The sequence below is a fragment of the Cibotium barometz genome, chromosome 62, assembly GCF_041138505.1.
Source record: "Cibotium barometz isolate CiBa-2024 chromosome 62, ASM4113850v1, whole genome shotgun sequence".
NCBI lineage: Eukaryota > Viridiplantae > Streptophyta > Polypodiopsida > Cyatheales > Cibotiaceae > Cibotium > Cibotium barometz.
The window spans coordinates 28,393,653-28,407,654 of NC_141107.1; positions in this window are offsets into that span (position 1 = coordinate 28,393,653).

Below are 14,002 nucleotides of genomic sequence, written 5' to 3' on the forward strand. Positions count from 1 at the left end.
TATGTGTCATGAGGCAAAATGTTAGGCTTTTTGATGTATCATGTGTGGTGGTACTATAAGTGCTATGGGCATCTCACTAATAACGAGATGATATACCGACATTCATTGCACTTTATGCCATTCCATGGCTTCTCGTAAATTTGTCTATTGCTTTAGGGTCGCATAGATTTTTTCCACTTAAATCTTTACATTATTTTATTTATTTTTAACCTTGTACTCCCCCATCATCCGAGGTCACATGGGTTTTAGTAGTGTCACACATTCGTTACTACCTGCATCACTTAGAGCACATCATGGTGTAGCAGCACAAGGAGCTCCACATGGCCTCTATGGCTTTGTCACCATCGAGCATTCTATCACCACATCTTGAGCCTTGCGATGACCACTTGGTACCTCTTATATCCTTGCCACCACCAAGTATTGTATCCAAGTACCCTCTTTATTTTATTAAGGAGGATCTTTTCCCTACCAATGATACATGTGATTAGTTGTCGTCATTCAAGGCATAGTGCATGCACCACATCCATCATCATCCACAACCCTCATGCCACATGGTTCTCACTCCTCACTTGCATTTGGGAGAGCACCCACTCTGAGCACCTACATTTAGGATCCAGGACCCTCAGGTGTGGATATTTTTCCTCCCACCATCAACTTTTAAGGAGGTTCCCGCCTCCATCCTTGTTACATCTTTCAAGGGAGAGCTTCTCATCCCTTCCATTCCATGTCACATTTGGAGGCTTTAGCTCCACCTTGTCCCCTCATAGGCCCTACCTTGCATGGTTATCATTCATCATCGGGCTTCATTCAAGCTCTTGCCTTGAGCCACTTTGTGTGGAATCCTATTACATCATCGACTTTCCATGGACAGTATCGATGCCACAGTCTACACTGACATACCTTTCCTTTGTGTTTGGTCTTTAGCATGATCCTTCCTTTTTTAAAACATCATCAACATTAATTCTACCCATTTTTTGTCATTCCCTCCTCCATTTTTATGCTCATTTTACCAACTCATGACCACATTTGTGTATTAGAGGTGGGGGGGATGCTAACCTCTTTCCGTACACCATAGGTTAGCAATCCCTACTCTCTCCACATGATGGTGCACATGCACTTATAAATGCCTATCACTTCGATGCACATATCCTACATTTTCTATAAGATACTTGGGTAACATTGAGATTTATGTTTATGTTTTTATGGACTCACCTATGCTTGCCATGTGATAGTTATGCATATGAGATGGCCCTACATTTTACTATTCATAGAGAGCATGGGTGAGGGAGATCTCACTTCCCCTCAAGACCAAGTTATGGATTCCATCTTGTTGTAGCAAGGTTGGTTGCCCGCCGGCACACTAAGTGGTGGCTCTTCTCTGGATAGTATGTCCCGAGTCCTCGATGCTCACAGCGCAACACAGAAGACACTATGGAGCAGAACACAACACAAGATGAGACAAGACTACAAGAGGAGCAAGAATACTTACACTACTCCAAGAACACAATACATATCCTTCACTGTATCGTGCACACTCAGTAGAGGGGGAGGCAAACGAGTGGAGAGAGGGGGGGGAATGACGGATGGTCAAAGATGGTGAGTTGGCAGACAATCCAAGAGAGGGGTAGGTGCAGGTAGACAAACCAAGTTCCAAGAGGGCGTAGGTGCTGGCAACGTCCAAGAGGGGGTAGATGCAGTGGGCAAAGGGGGTGCCGGGTAGATGAACAAAGGGTGAGAGTGCAGGTGGACGTTCCAAGGGGAAGTGTAGGAAGATGTACCAAAACAAGGGAAGGAGGGGATCCGAGCCGTGCAAGAGAGAGAGGGAGAGACTAACTAATTGAGAAGGGGGGAAGAGAGAGTTAGATGTCCCAAGCAAAGACCTCTTCATCCATTAGATCTCCATCTACTTGGAAGGCTTCTCCTCCTTGGCTGAGGGCGAGGAAGGTGAATGCCACCTGCACGATTGGGTGTAGTTGGGAATTTTTTTAAAAAGAAAAATTAAAGAAGGGGGACTATGGGGAAGGCAACAAGGGAGGCTTTTGGGCGATAAGCCTTGATCCTAGAGTTATGGTGGGAGAAGCAAGATATCCAAAGTGTGGAGTTGTCGGCCCCATGAGGAAGAATTTGATAGACAAGGAATGGTCCCTCCCAAGGAGGGACGAGTGTCTTTGCTCATTTCAGATAGTGAGCTTGGTACACCAAGACCAGTTGGTCGTCCTGAAATTGGGGCTTCCTAAGATGGCGGTCATGCCATGCCTTCCTTCTATTTTGTTCCACCTCCAAAGCCTAGTTTTCCAATGCTCGGGTTTTGTCTAGGATGGCCAGGTGGAGCATTGAAGCACTGGGTAGTGTCATCCTTGGCGGGAGGTCCCTACTCGATAGGACCCTTGGTTGAATTCAAAGGGTAGAACAGCCTCCAAATCATAGACCAGCTGAAAGGGAATGTGGTGGGTAATGGCTTTGAAGACAATTCTATAATCCCACAAGGTGCCAATGAGGGCCTCTGACCAGTGAACTGAGGTGTTAATGGCACATCTTGTTGTTGCAGAGTAAGTGACAGAGCACTGTGTTGGTACTCTCTGCCTACCCATCGGCTCGAGGGTAATAAGCACATGACTTGCATGGTGGAAGATCTTATAGTAGATTCTCCAATAAGGTGGTGATGACTTCATTGATGAAGTGGGAGCCTCTGTCCCACTGGTAACTTCCAAGGGACAACCAAAGTGGACAAGGATGTGTTTGTATAAGAACCAAGCCACCGTGTTGGCCATGCAATCTTTGGTGACCCACTTGGTTGCGTAATTGATGGCAATAGGAGAATGTATTTGCACCAGCTCGGGTGTGCCACTGGGTCGATGGGCCCTACAAAATCAAGACCCCATTTCTCAAATAGGGACCAAGCAGAGATCTGGAGGGGCCGGTGATTTTGATGGGTGGGTTTGGGCCCGCACCGTTAGCAAGTATCACAAGATTTCGCAAACTGAAGAGAATCTTTGAAGATGGTGGGCCACCACACGCTATGCTAGAACAAAAGGGCACCCGAGATGTGGGCATCTTCGACCACGTGGGGTACTTCATGAGGACTAATGCACCTACGTAAAACATCATCATGACCAACCTTGTAGCTATGATTTGGAAAGATCAGCTCTTTACCAGGAGCCGACGCTTGTCCTTGGGGCTAGCACTAAATGGAAAGTGTCCTATGGAAATCAAAGCAAGGACATCCTCGTACCAGTTTGGGCCAGCATCAACTTTGAAAAGGGCAATATCAGGAAGGTCATCATCAATACCTATCATAGGCTCCCAAGTGTTGATGCAAGAAAGGTAGTTTGCCATGACGTGATGTTTGCCCAGGTGAAGGAGGATCTCAAAGTCAAATTCTTGGAAGAGCAAGAACCACCGCCAAACACAACCAGTCACCTAGGGTTTATTGAGAAGATACTTGAGAGCATGGTGGTCCGAGATGACAATGAAGTGGGAGCCCAAGAGATAGTGATAGAACTTTTGGCAAGCATAGACAATAACCAAGCCTTTCCTCTCAATGGTGGTGTAGTTTTGTTCAAGGGGTGCGAGAAGGCAGATAGCATAGTAGATGGGTCTGTCCATGTATTTTGCACTGGGCTGAGTAAGGACCACACCCACAACAATGAGGCTTGCATCTATATGGACATGGAATATGATCATCTAGTCCGCCGATGGGATGAGAAAGGGGGCTTCGGTGAGGTGCTTTTTATGGTAGGGGTAGGGGAATGCAGTAGAGGAGGCTGGGTTGTACCACTGGAGGATGGCTTCACTACGCAGGTGAGTGGAAGGGACACGTCGACATAAATGTCAATTAAACAAAGATGGTAGCTGGTGTGTCTGAAGACATGGAATATGATCATCTAGTCTAGTGGGATGAGAATCCACTGGAGGATGGAGGATGGCTTGACTAGGCGGGTTAGTGGAAGGGCCACGTCAGCATACATGTCAATGAAACGAAGATGGTAGCTGGTGTGTCCAAAGACCTGGGTTCCTTTGGGGATGATTAGAGGAGGAAGGCAAAGGATTGCAACTATTTTGTTAGGGTCAGGAGCCAAGCCTTCATAAGAGCTGATGTGACCTAGGACGGTGCCTTGGACCACTAAGAAATGACACTTAAAGGGGTTGAGGCATAGCCAAGAGGAGTGACACGTGGCAAAGACTAGAGCTAACTCAGAGAGATGTTCTAAAAAGGCCTCTAGCCTAACACAAGGTGCATAACTGTGAAATTAGAAAAGTTGTCAATGAAAGTACGGAGAAAGCTAAGGAGGTACTCCCTGAAGATATTGGTGGCCAAAGCATTACACATCCCAAAGGGTATCTAATTATAAACATAGATACCCCATTGGGTGACAAAAGCTATCTTGGCACGGTCATCCGGGTGGCCAAAGCATTACACATCCCAAAGGGTATCTAATTATAAACATAGATACCCCATTGGGTGACAAAAGCTATCTTGGCATGGTCATCCGGGTGGATGGAGACTTGGTTGTATCCACTAAACCCATCTATAACGTTGTACAGGGCATGCTCGGCAGCATCCTCTAAAACCCAATCCATGAATGGAAGGGGGAATCCATCCTTGTTGATAGTTGCTTTGTTGAGAGAATGGAAGTCCACATAGACAAAAATCTTTTTGGTATTCTTTTTGGGCAAGATCACCATGGGGGAAAGCCATTCAGAGTGTTCCACTAGGGAGATAATTTAAGCATCCTCCATCTTTTCCAGCTCCACCTTGATAGCCTCTGCATACTTTGGGTTGAGCTTGTAGCCCCACCCATGAACGGGTGCTCCCTCTTGGAGAGATATGGTGTAAACACAAATGTCGATTAGAACACCTTCTTCTAAGTCCTTGTATATCCAGGCGAAGACATCCTTATGAGATTGGAAGAAGGTGGCAGCTTGCTCAAGGAGGATGGGGTGGTCCCACAGCTAAGAGGCTAACAAGATGGGACGAGGCTCCTCGGAATTGCCAAGATTGAATTCCTGGACAGGGTCTTGGCAAGATGGAAGGTTAAGCGCTTCCCTTGTTTCAACTGCTTTGGAGAGGAGAGTGGGGTGGTCCCACAGCTAAGAGGCTAACAAGATGGGATCTCAGAGTTAGGAAAAGAAATGGGGGCTACTGTGGCACCACAGATCCCTTGATCTAGACCTTCCTCGAATTTGAGCTCATGTGGGCCATGTTCTTGAGGAATCTAAAAATTGGTTGAAACCCCAATTGTGCAAAACACCTGTACTCCTAAGCCATGGATGACCAATGAGTAATGAGTAGGTCCCTCTAACTTCAAGAAGCCGGATCACCACAAAGTCGAGTAGGAATGGAATCCCCTGGATAACTAGAGTGACACCTTCTACTAGGCCAATAAGGAATGGAATCCCCTGGATAACTAGATTGACACCCTCTACTAGGCCAATAAGGGTCACCTCCCGTTGGTCAACCATGTGAACACAGAAGTTGGCTAGCCGTGTCACCTTGAGACCTACTACATGGAGTGTGAATTCTGGCATGAGGTTCACCCCAGAGCCACCATCAATGATTGCCCTATAAAGTGGGGTACCATGAATCTCCATAGAGAGGCGGGGCTTTGGTAGTCTATAAGGGAGGGATTGGTACGACTGATACCCATGCAACCGACAACACCTGAGGGGAGTGGAAACCCACTTTACTACGTACCACTAGAATTGAAAGTCGTACCATTGAGTTGCTCCAGTAGTGTACTAAAACATTGTCAGATACTAGGGCTAATCCGGAGAAGATCAAAGAGGTTCAGTAACATGGTATTTCCCTTGAGTTGCTCCAGTAGTGTACTAAAACATTGTCAGATACTAAGGCTAATCCGGAGAAGATCAAAGAGGTTCAGTAACATGGTATTTCCCTTGAGTAGATCCTCCACAGAGAAAGGTGAAAGCTGTGGTTTGGAATGTGCGAGGGAGGGGGTAGGTGGTTTATCCGCCCGATAGAGAGGGTTGGTTGTGGAGGCTCTTAAAGGCATGGCCTTCCTTTGTGATAGGGAGTAGGTGGTTTGTCCGATAGGGAGGGTTGGTTGTGGAGGTCCTTAAAGGCTTGCAAGAAGGATTGATCTATGACTGTGTGGGGGAGGGGAAGAGTGTTCTCATCTGGCTAATCCCCTTGTTACTCTTTAGGCATGGCCTTCCTTTGTGATTGGGTGACCACTATGGCGGATGGTGGATCCTTATGGAGTAGGTGTTGTGGGTGTGACAAACACTCCAAGAGTGGGAGAGGAAGGTTGGTAAGTGGACGGAGGATGTCCCTACAGAGACTAAATGGGTGGTGGGGGTTGGAAATGTGAAGTCAAAGGAAGTGGATGCCCTTTGCTTGGGGAAATCTTGAGTATAATGATCTTTGGATTTGGGACAATGCTTGTAGGGTGGAGCACCTTCAAGAAAAGGGAGCAACACCTCTAGTAATGATCATATTCCCCACATTTGTAATAGAGGATGGGATGATTACAAGGTTGGGGAGCGTAAGTAGGACGGTTCACGGGGGCTATTGCCATGGTGGTTGGTGCAAGAGGATTAGGGATGAGTGGTGGAAGGTAGGTCATATGAGGAATGGGTTGGCAAGGAGGAGGCATGGCAGTGTGGAAGGTTTGTGGAACGAAAACGGTAGTTGTAGCATAATGGGGCAAGGTTGGGGGCTGTCGAGGCGGGATGAGGAGTTGTTGACAGAACCCCTTGAGGTAGTAGCAATCTTTGTCTTCATGTACTCCTTTTTCACAAAAGGAGTAGTACCTCCTTTTTGGGCGTTCTTGGACAGTGTGTCCAAGTGACTAGCATATAGCACACCACATGCCCTTCTTGGTTTCTTGCCGAGTCTTCAATTCTTCAATCTCCCTTTTGAGTTAGAGGAGGGTACTTTCCTTGCCCAGGGTTTTCTGGCTCACTTTGAGTGCCTCTAGCTACCGCTTTAGTTGTGCCACTCTGTCATCCGGTTGTGTCACTATTGGATGTACAAAGGCCACATCACGCTCAAACATGGGTCGTGCATTTTCAAGTTAAGAGGCTAGCTCCTGGAATTCCAACAATGTAGTTAGTGTGGGACAACTCTCTTGAATCTTCTGTTGGGTGGACATGGGTAAGGCTTGTGTCACCCACATTGATGCACCATGAAGTCGCCAGGGCATGTCGGTAAGTGGGCCACGAGCACTATGGCCCATGTCATGAGTTTGACACCCTCTCCCCTGGTCGGAGTTATAGGTTCCCTAGCTCTTGGAAGTGTTGAGTTGTTTTCCTTTTGCTTAGTTAGGTTCATTCCCTCTTGTTACCCTCTTCTCTTAGATCAGATTATTCATTATCCATTAGACCCGAAAATGCTTGAATTAGAGAGAACCTCGCCGGTGGCTTAACACCGCACTTTATTGGGGCAAGATATACACTATTACAAAGAAAATATCAAGATACACACTATTACAAAGAAAATATCAAGATACATTTCAAAATATAACTACAGAAACCAACCTTAATTTGAAAATACAGCCTGTATCCTTTGGAGATATACACTATTACAAAGAAAATATCAAGATACACACTATTACAAAGAAAATATCAAGATACATTTCAAAATATAACTAACCTTAATTTGAAAATACAGCCTGTATCCTTGGGAGAAGTAACCTACATTGAAGCCTCACACATCACCCCAGTATATAAGCATAAGGAGAAGTAACATGATCGCATTGAATACACTATCTAGGAACCTTGCCCAATATGTGCTATAATTCATGAAAGACATGTCCAACAAAGCTGTAAGATTCCTCCCCAGCCTCTCAAGATGTCCAGCATCTTTCCGTGTAATCAAATCCCTCTTCAGAAATATAAAAGATCTTATTTCTAAGTGTTTTAGCCTAGAGAGAGAAAATTATTCTAGAGAGAGAATATTCAGATTATGAATATTTTTGGATAGAAAAATAACTCATCCTATTAAAATAAGTTTCCCTGAAACATAAATTCAAAAAGAATTTTCCAATGTACAATTAGAATTAATTGGAAATAGGTATAAAGGACCTTAGTCTAAGGATCTAGATTTTCAGAAATTTTTGGATTATGGTCCAATTAAGGTTCCTATGGACCAATAGCATCAATCCATGTGTAGGGAGGAGATAAATCCAATTTGTAAAAGAAGATACCCAAAAATGAGTAAATGCTCACATAAGATGAAGAGTTGAAAATGTACAAGGTTTATTAGTAAAAAAATTATGAGCAATATTAAAAGTATGACATATGTAAGGAAGGGGAGTTCTTTAAAGGAGGTGCATATTTCACATAAGATGAAGAGTTGAAAATGTACAAGGTTTATTAGTAAAAAAATTATGAGCAATATTAAAAGTATGACATATGTAAGGAAGGGGAGTTCTTTAAAGGAGGTGCATATTTCACATAAGATGAAGAGTTGAAAATGTACAAGGTTTATTAGTAAAAAAATATGAGCAATATTAAAAATATGAGATATTTTGGGTATAATGATTCCATTTTGACACATATGTAAGGAAGGGGAGTTCTTTAAAGGAGGTGCATATTTCACATGCTTGAATGAGTTTTAAACTCATAAAAAGTGAGATATTTCATCTCTCCTCTCTCCTCATTTAAGTCTAGTTCTAAAAAGTTAGCTTAACTGACCTAAAAATGGTCAAATATTGACCAAACTGATTTAGAAAATTCTAGAATCAGTTTGTTTGGTTAGGAGCTCAATTTTTCCTATAAATAGAAGCCTCCCCCTTGTTGAAAAATATATAGTGTTTATGCATCGTTACTCTACTCCACCTAAGCCAAGAACTGTGAATTCATTTAATAATTCACTAGTTTTTGGAGCTTCCCTCTTTCTTCAATCCCCCCATTAGTGGCTCCATCAACATACTTAACCAATTGATTGGTTGGGGGCCTCTACCGTGAACAAAGAATCAAGCAAGTTGTAAGGTAATTAGTGAATATTGATCTTTCTATAATTTCTCAATGTTTCTCTCTTCTCAACCCCTCTCAAGCTTGAGAAGTTTAATTGGTATGGTTTTTTTTAAATGCTATTGAAGTTTGAATAGTAGTGAAGAGTTACATAATGCTATTGAAGTTAATTTTCATTTATGTTTAAATTCTAATGATTTTTATGTAAATTCTCTCTCTCACTCAAGAAATGGTCATACTCATGACCCATTCTCAATCCAAATCAAGCTTTTCATAAAGCTTTTCCTAAACCAAGATTAAGCTATGCTTGAGGCCAAATTAATGGCTTTTTTCTATGCTTTTAGTTTATGTATATTAATGATTCAATCCATTATGGATTAATAATCCAATTAGAGATTATTTTAATTATTTCCTTAATGATAAGCATTATCCCTTAGAAAAATTGAGATTTATCAGTCATAGCAGCGGAGCTATGGCAAAATTTTTATAAAAATTATGCATAAAATAATCTCATTCAAAGCATAAAAAGAGGACTTCCTACCATATTCTAGGAATTATCATCCTAGATTAATTGAAAGAATTTCATTACAATCATGGAGAAATTGAATTTTAATATCATGCATAAAGGATAAATTTTTATATCAAAAGTGTTATTTTTATCAATTTTAATTTCATGCATAGAAGTATGCATAATGATTAAATTTTTATATCAAAAGTGTTACTTTTACCATTTTTATTTTCATGCATAAAAGTATGCATAATGGATAAATTTTTATATCAAAAGTGTTATTTTTACCATTTTTATTTCATGCATAGAAGTATGCATAATGATTAAATTTTTATATCAAAAGTGTTACTTTTACCATTTTTATTTTCATGCATAAAAGTATGCATAATGGATAAATTTTTATATCAAAAGTGTTATTTTTACCATTTTTATTTCATGCATAGAAGTATGCATAATGATTAAATTTTTATATCAAAAGTGTTACTTTTACCATTTTTATTTTCATGCATAAAAGTATGCATAATGGATAAATTTTTATATCAAAAGTGTTATTTTTACCATTTTTATTTCATGCATAGAAGTATGCATAATGGTTAAATTTTTATATCAAAAGTGTTACTTTTACCATTTTTATTTTCATGCATAGAAATATGCATAAAGGATAAATTTTTATATCAAAAGTGTTATTTTTATCAATTTTTATTTTCATGCATAGAAATATGCATAAAGGATAAATTTTTATATCAAAAGTGTTATTTTTATCAATTTTTATTTTCATGCATAGAAGTATACATAAAGGATAAATTTTTATACCAAAAGTGTTATTTTTATCAATTTTTATTTTCATGCATAGAAATATGCATAAAGGATAAATTTTTATATCAAAAGTGTTATTTTTATCAATTTTTATTTTCATGCATAGAAGTATGCATAAAGGATAAATTTTTATACCAAAAGTGTTATTTTTATCAATTTTTATTTTCATGCATAGAAGTATACATAAAGAATAAATTTTTATATCAAAAGAGTTATTTTTACCATTTTTATTTCATGCATAGAAGTATGCATAATGGTTAAATTTTTATATCAAAAGTGTTACTTTTATCATTTTTATTTTCATACATAAGAGTATGTATAAAGATATATTTTATTATAAAAGTGTTACTTTTATAAAAATTGATTTTAATGTATAGAGGTATTTTAAAAAAAAAAAAATTTTAATCAGAGATCGACGTAAATGAATATTCCTCGAGAAATCCATGTTTTGAAATTGTAAACAAATATTCATCGTAGGAAATTTTAGAAAAAGAGAAACTAAGATAGTACCTTTCGAGAAGATAAATTTAGAGAGAACCTTTCAGACCTAAACTTGGACTCAGATTATTGATCAAGGCCTAATTCCTTCGTGAGTTTCAATCAATGACGATGTGCCCAGTTCGTGGGAAATGTATTCAATCATCCATCGAATCAAAAACTAAGTTAAGACTTGTGACTTGATCTAAGAATCAAGTTAACAGAATTTGAAGAATTCTGTTTGGAATTGAAAATTGAATCTAGGGATTTATGATATACTCATGGTAGTCAAACAAAAATCAAAACTATAAACTTGCATAGAAACCCTGCCTTCTTAAAAGACTGTCTTACGCCAGAATGCTGGAGGGAGCATTTGGCATATATGTTTATCTAAGGGAAGTCGGTTGCAACAGCTGGCGGGGAGTGTTCGAGGGACAGCTCACGCGGCAAGGCTTGCCGAGGTCTTGACCAGCCTCGGTATGGTTAAAATGGTGCGCTTCCGGTACGATGGACGAGGGCCGACGAAGCGGTCCCTGAGTGAAGTGCCAGGACACCTAAGGAGGATCCTGGAGGGTTCTGACCAGGCGATGCACGGGCTCGCGGTGCCGAGGACATCCATGCGTATGTCGAGGAAGATATTATATGATGGACCTATGTTTTTTTTTTATAATCTATCACTGGATCTCGTTGTTGACTTGCTGGTCTTAACGGAGAGTCCAGAGTGATACTGTTTTGTTGAGAAACAAGGACTCAATGAAAATTTTGAAGTATGACATGTATAAATCGTAAATTGTTTATCAAGGATTGTTTTTATTAAAGTTTTAATAAAGAGGAGTGCGTGCGTATCTGTTTTCTAAAGCTAAAGTTAAGAAAGGCAATTCAATTATGGGTGGGTGAGTACTTATTTGGTTCCACCGATTCCAGTGGTAGGGTGGTGGCTAACCCATGGGCCGGATGGGGTTAGGCTGGAATTAGTGGAGTTTTAATAATCAAATTGCAAAATCTTAGGATTACGCTAAGATTCGAGTAGTTAAATAATCTCCTGATAAATTTTTCCATAAGTAGATCAACGGCTGTGCCTGACCTGGATCAGGAAAAAAGCGTTGAATTTACTAAAATGATCAAATTATATCAGTGATAGTTTCCTTCTATCTGGTTTATCCAGTTAAAGGATAACTTAGAATTGATCACGTTAGAAAAATTCGTTTTAAAAAAAAAAAATCATAATGGTGGAATCGCCCCCGCTTTCCGGGCATGGGAATTTTTCCCGGTTTCGGTTTTTGGAGTGACCACCAGCCTAGTTTCGTGCCCGGACATTCGAGAGCGAGACCCCGAGTGAGAAACCCGCCCCGCGCATGTGGGGGCTGCTTCCGCTGTTCGGCTACCGAGAGTCCGGCGCGCGGAGGGGGCAGAGGGATCTCACAGTTGGTATCAGAGCGAAATTGAAAGCTAATAAAGATAATTAAATTCTTATCTGAAATTGGTAAAAGAATTCAGAAACAGCATTTTCATAATGTATTTTCATTCCGTAAGTTTCTTTAATGAAGAAATTTTAATCAAAGAAATTGTTTTTATAGATGGAAGTTCCCCATTTATCTGGTATTTCCGACCTCACCCAGTCTCAAGATATGATTGCATTTGCCTTCGAACATCTCATCTCTTCCGCTTCAACTCGAATAAGCCGAACAAGACTCGCGTGCCATTTCGAGGATTTATATTTTCCTACCCCAGCGGAGAGAATTCAGCATAAGTGGTTTGCAGGGCAATATGTCCACGCCTCTTGCGACCGCCGTGCAATGCTGTGGGAGAACCTCTCATTGGCTATGATCTTGTTAAAGCTGAAAATCGTACGTGGTGTCATTTTATATCATTCAACGCCTCGGAATTTCAGGCTTGCATGCCAAGTCTACAGACTTCTTAGTTGTTTTATTCCTAAATGGAATATAATAGCTCCCTTGTCAGTAAGTGGACATTTGTATCAGGGCATGGCTATGGCCCAATACCGTCGTCATATGCGTTTCCTGAGGAGATTTTGAATTCTGGAGCCGAGCTGCTCTATGTACATAATGCAACTTTTATATAAATAAAAAAATGTTTTCCAGAAAAAAAAAAACTTCCTGTTGTATAAATGATTGTTTACAGCAGTGGACGATCTGCTGATAAAGAAAAATCTATTATCGGACATATGTCATAGATCTCCAATAAGATCTTGTCTTGTTTAAGAAATTGTATTACAGTAATTGCAAGCAAGGAGGTTTTTCTGCTGAGAGCATCTGCTACCACATTCTCTTTGCCTGGGCGGTACTTGATTTCAAAATCAAATTCCTGCAAGGTCTGCATCCACCTTCTTTGGCGCATGTTGAGGTCCTTTTGAGTAAAGATCCACTTTAAGCTCTGATGATCTGTCATCAAAGTAAACCTTTTACCCAGTAGGTAATGTCTCCACAACTTTAAGGCATAGACTACTGAAAGCAATTCCAAGTCGTGGACAGCATAATTCCTCTCATGTGTTCTGAGCTTTCGGGATTCATAGGCCACTGCATGACCTTCCTGCATGAGTGCACCTCCCAGGGCAAAACCACTTGCATCAGTTACTACCTCAAAGGGTAGAGAGAAATCTGGCAGTTTCAGAATGGGACTGGTTACCAAGGCGGTCTTCAGCTTATCAAAAGCACTTTGGCACTTGGCAGACCATTGAAATGGGATATTCTTTTTGAGAAGGTTAGTCAGGGGGGAAGCTATGAGAGCATATTTTGGTATAAAAATTCTATACCAACCAGTCAATCCCAAGAATCCTCTGACTTCTTTCACTGTCTTTGGTTCGGGCCAATCTATGACAGCTTGGATTTTTGCGGAATCTGGAGAAATTCCATCTTTGGATACCAGGAAACCCAAGTATTCAACGTGGTCGGCAGAGAAAGTGCATTTGCTCTTTTTGGCAAAGAGTTGATGCTTCCTTAGAACCTCAAGAACTTTTCGGACATGAGTCTCATGGTCGGCTGCATTTCTTGAGTAAATCAGAATGTCATCAAAGAAAACTAGAACAAAGTCATCCAAGTATTCTCTGAGGATGTCCTGCATTAGGCGATTGAATGTAGCTGGGGCATTAGTTAATCCGAACGGCTTCAAGGGTACAGCCTGGATGATGGCATTATGTATTATAACCGCAGGTTATGCATTCCCAATGATGAGGGGACCAAGAACCAAATTCTGAATGAAGCCCATGACAGCCTTATTGCAGGACATCCAGGTTTCATCAAGACC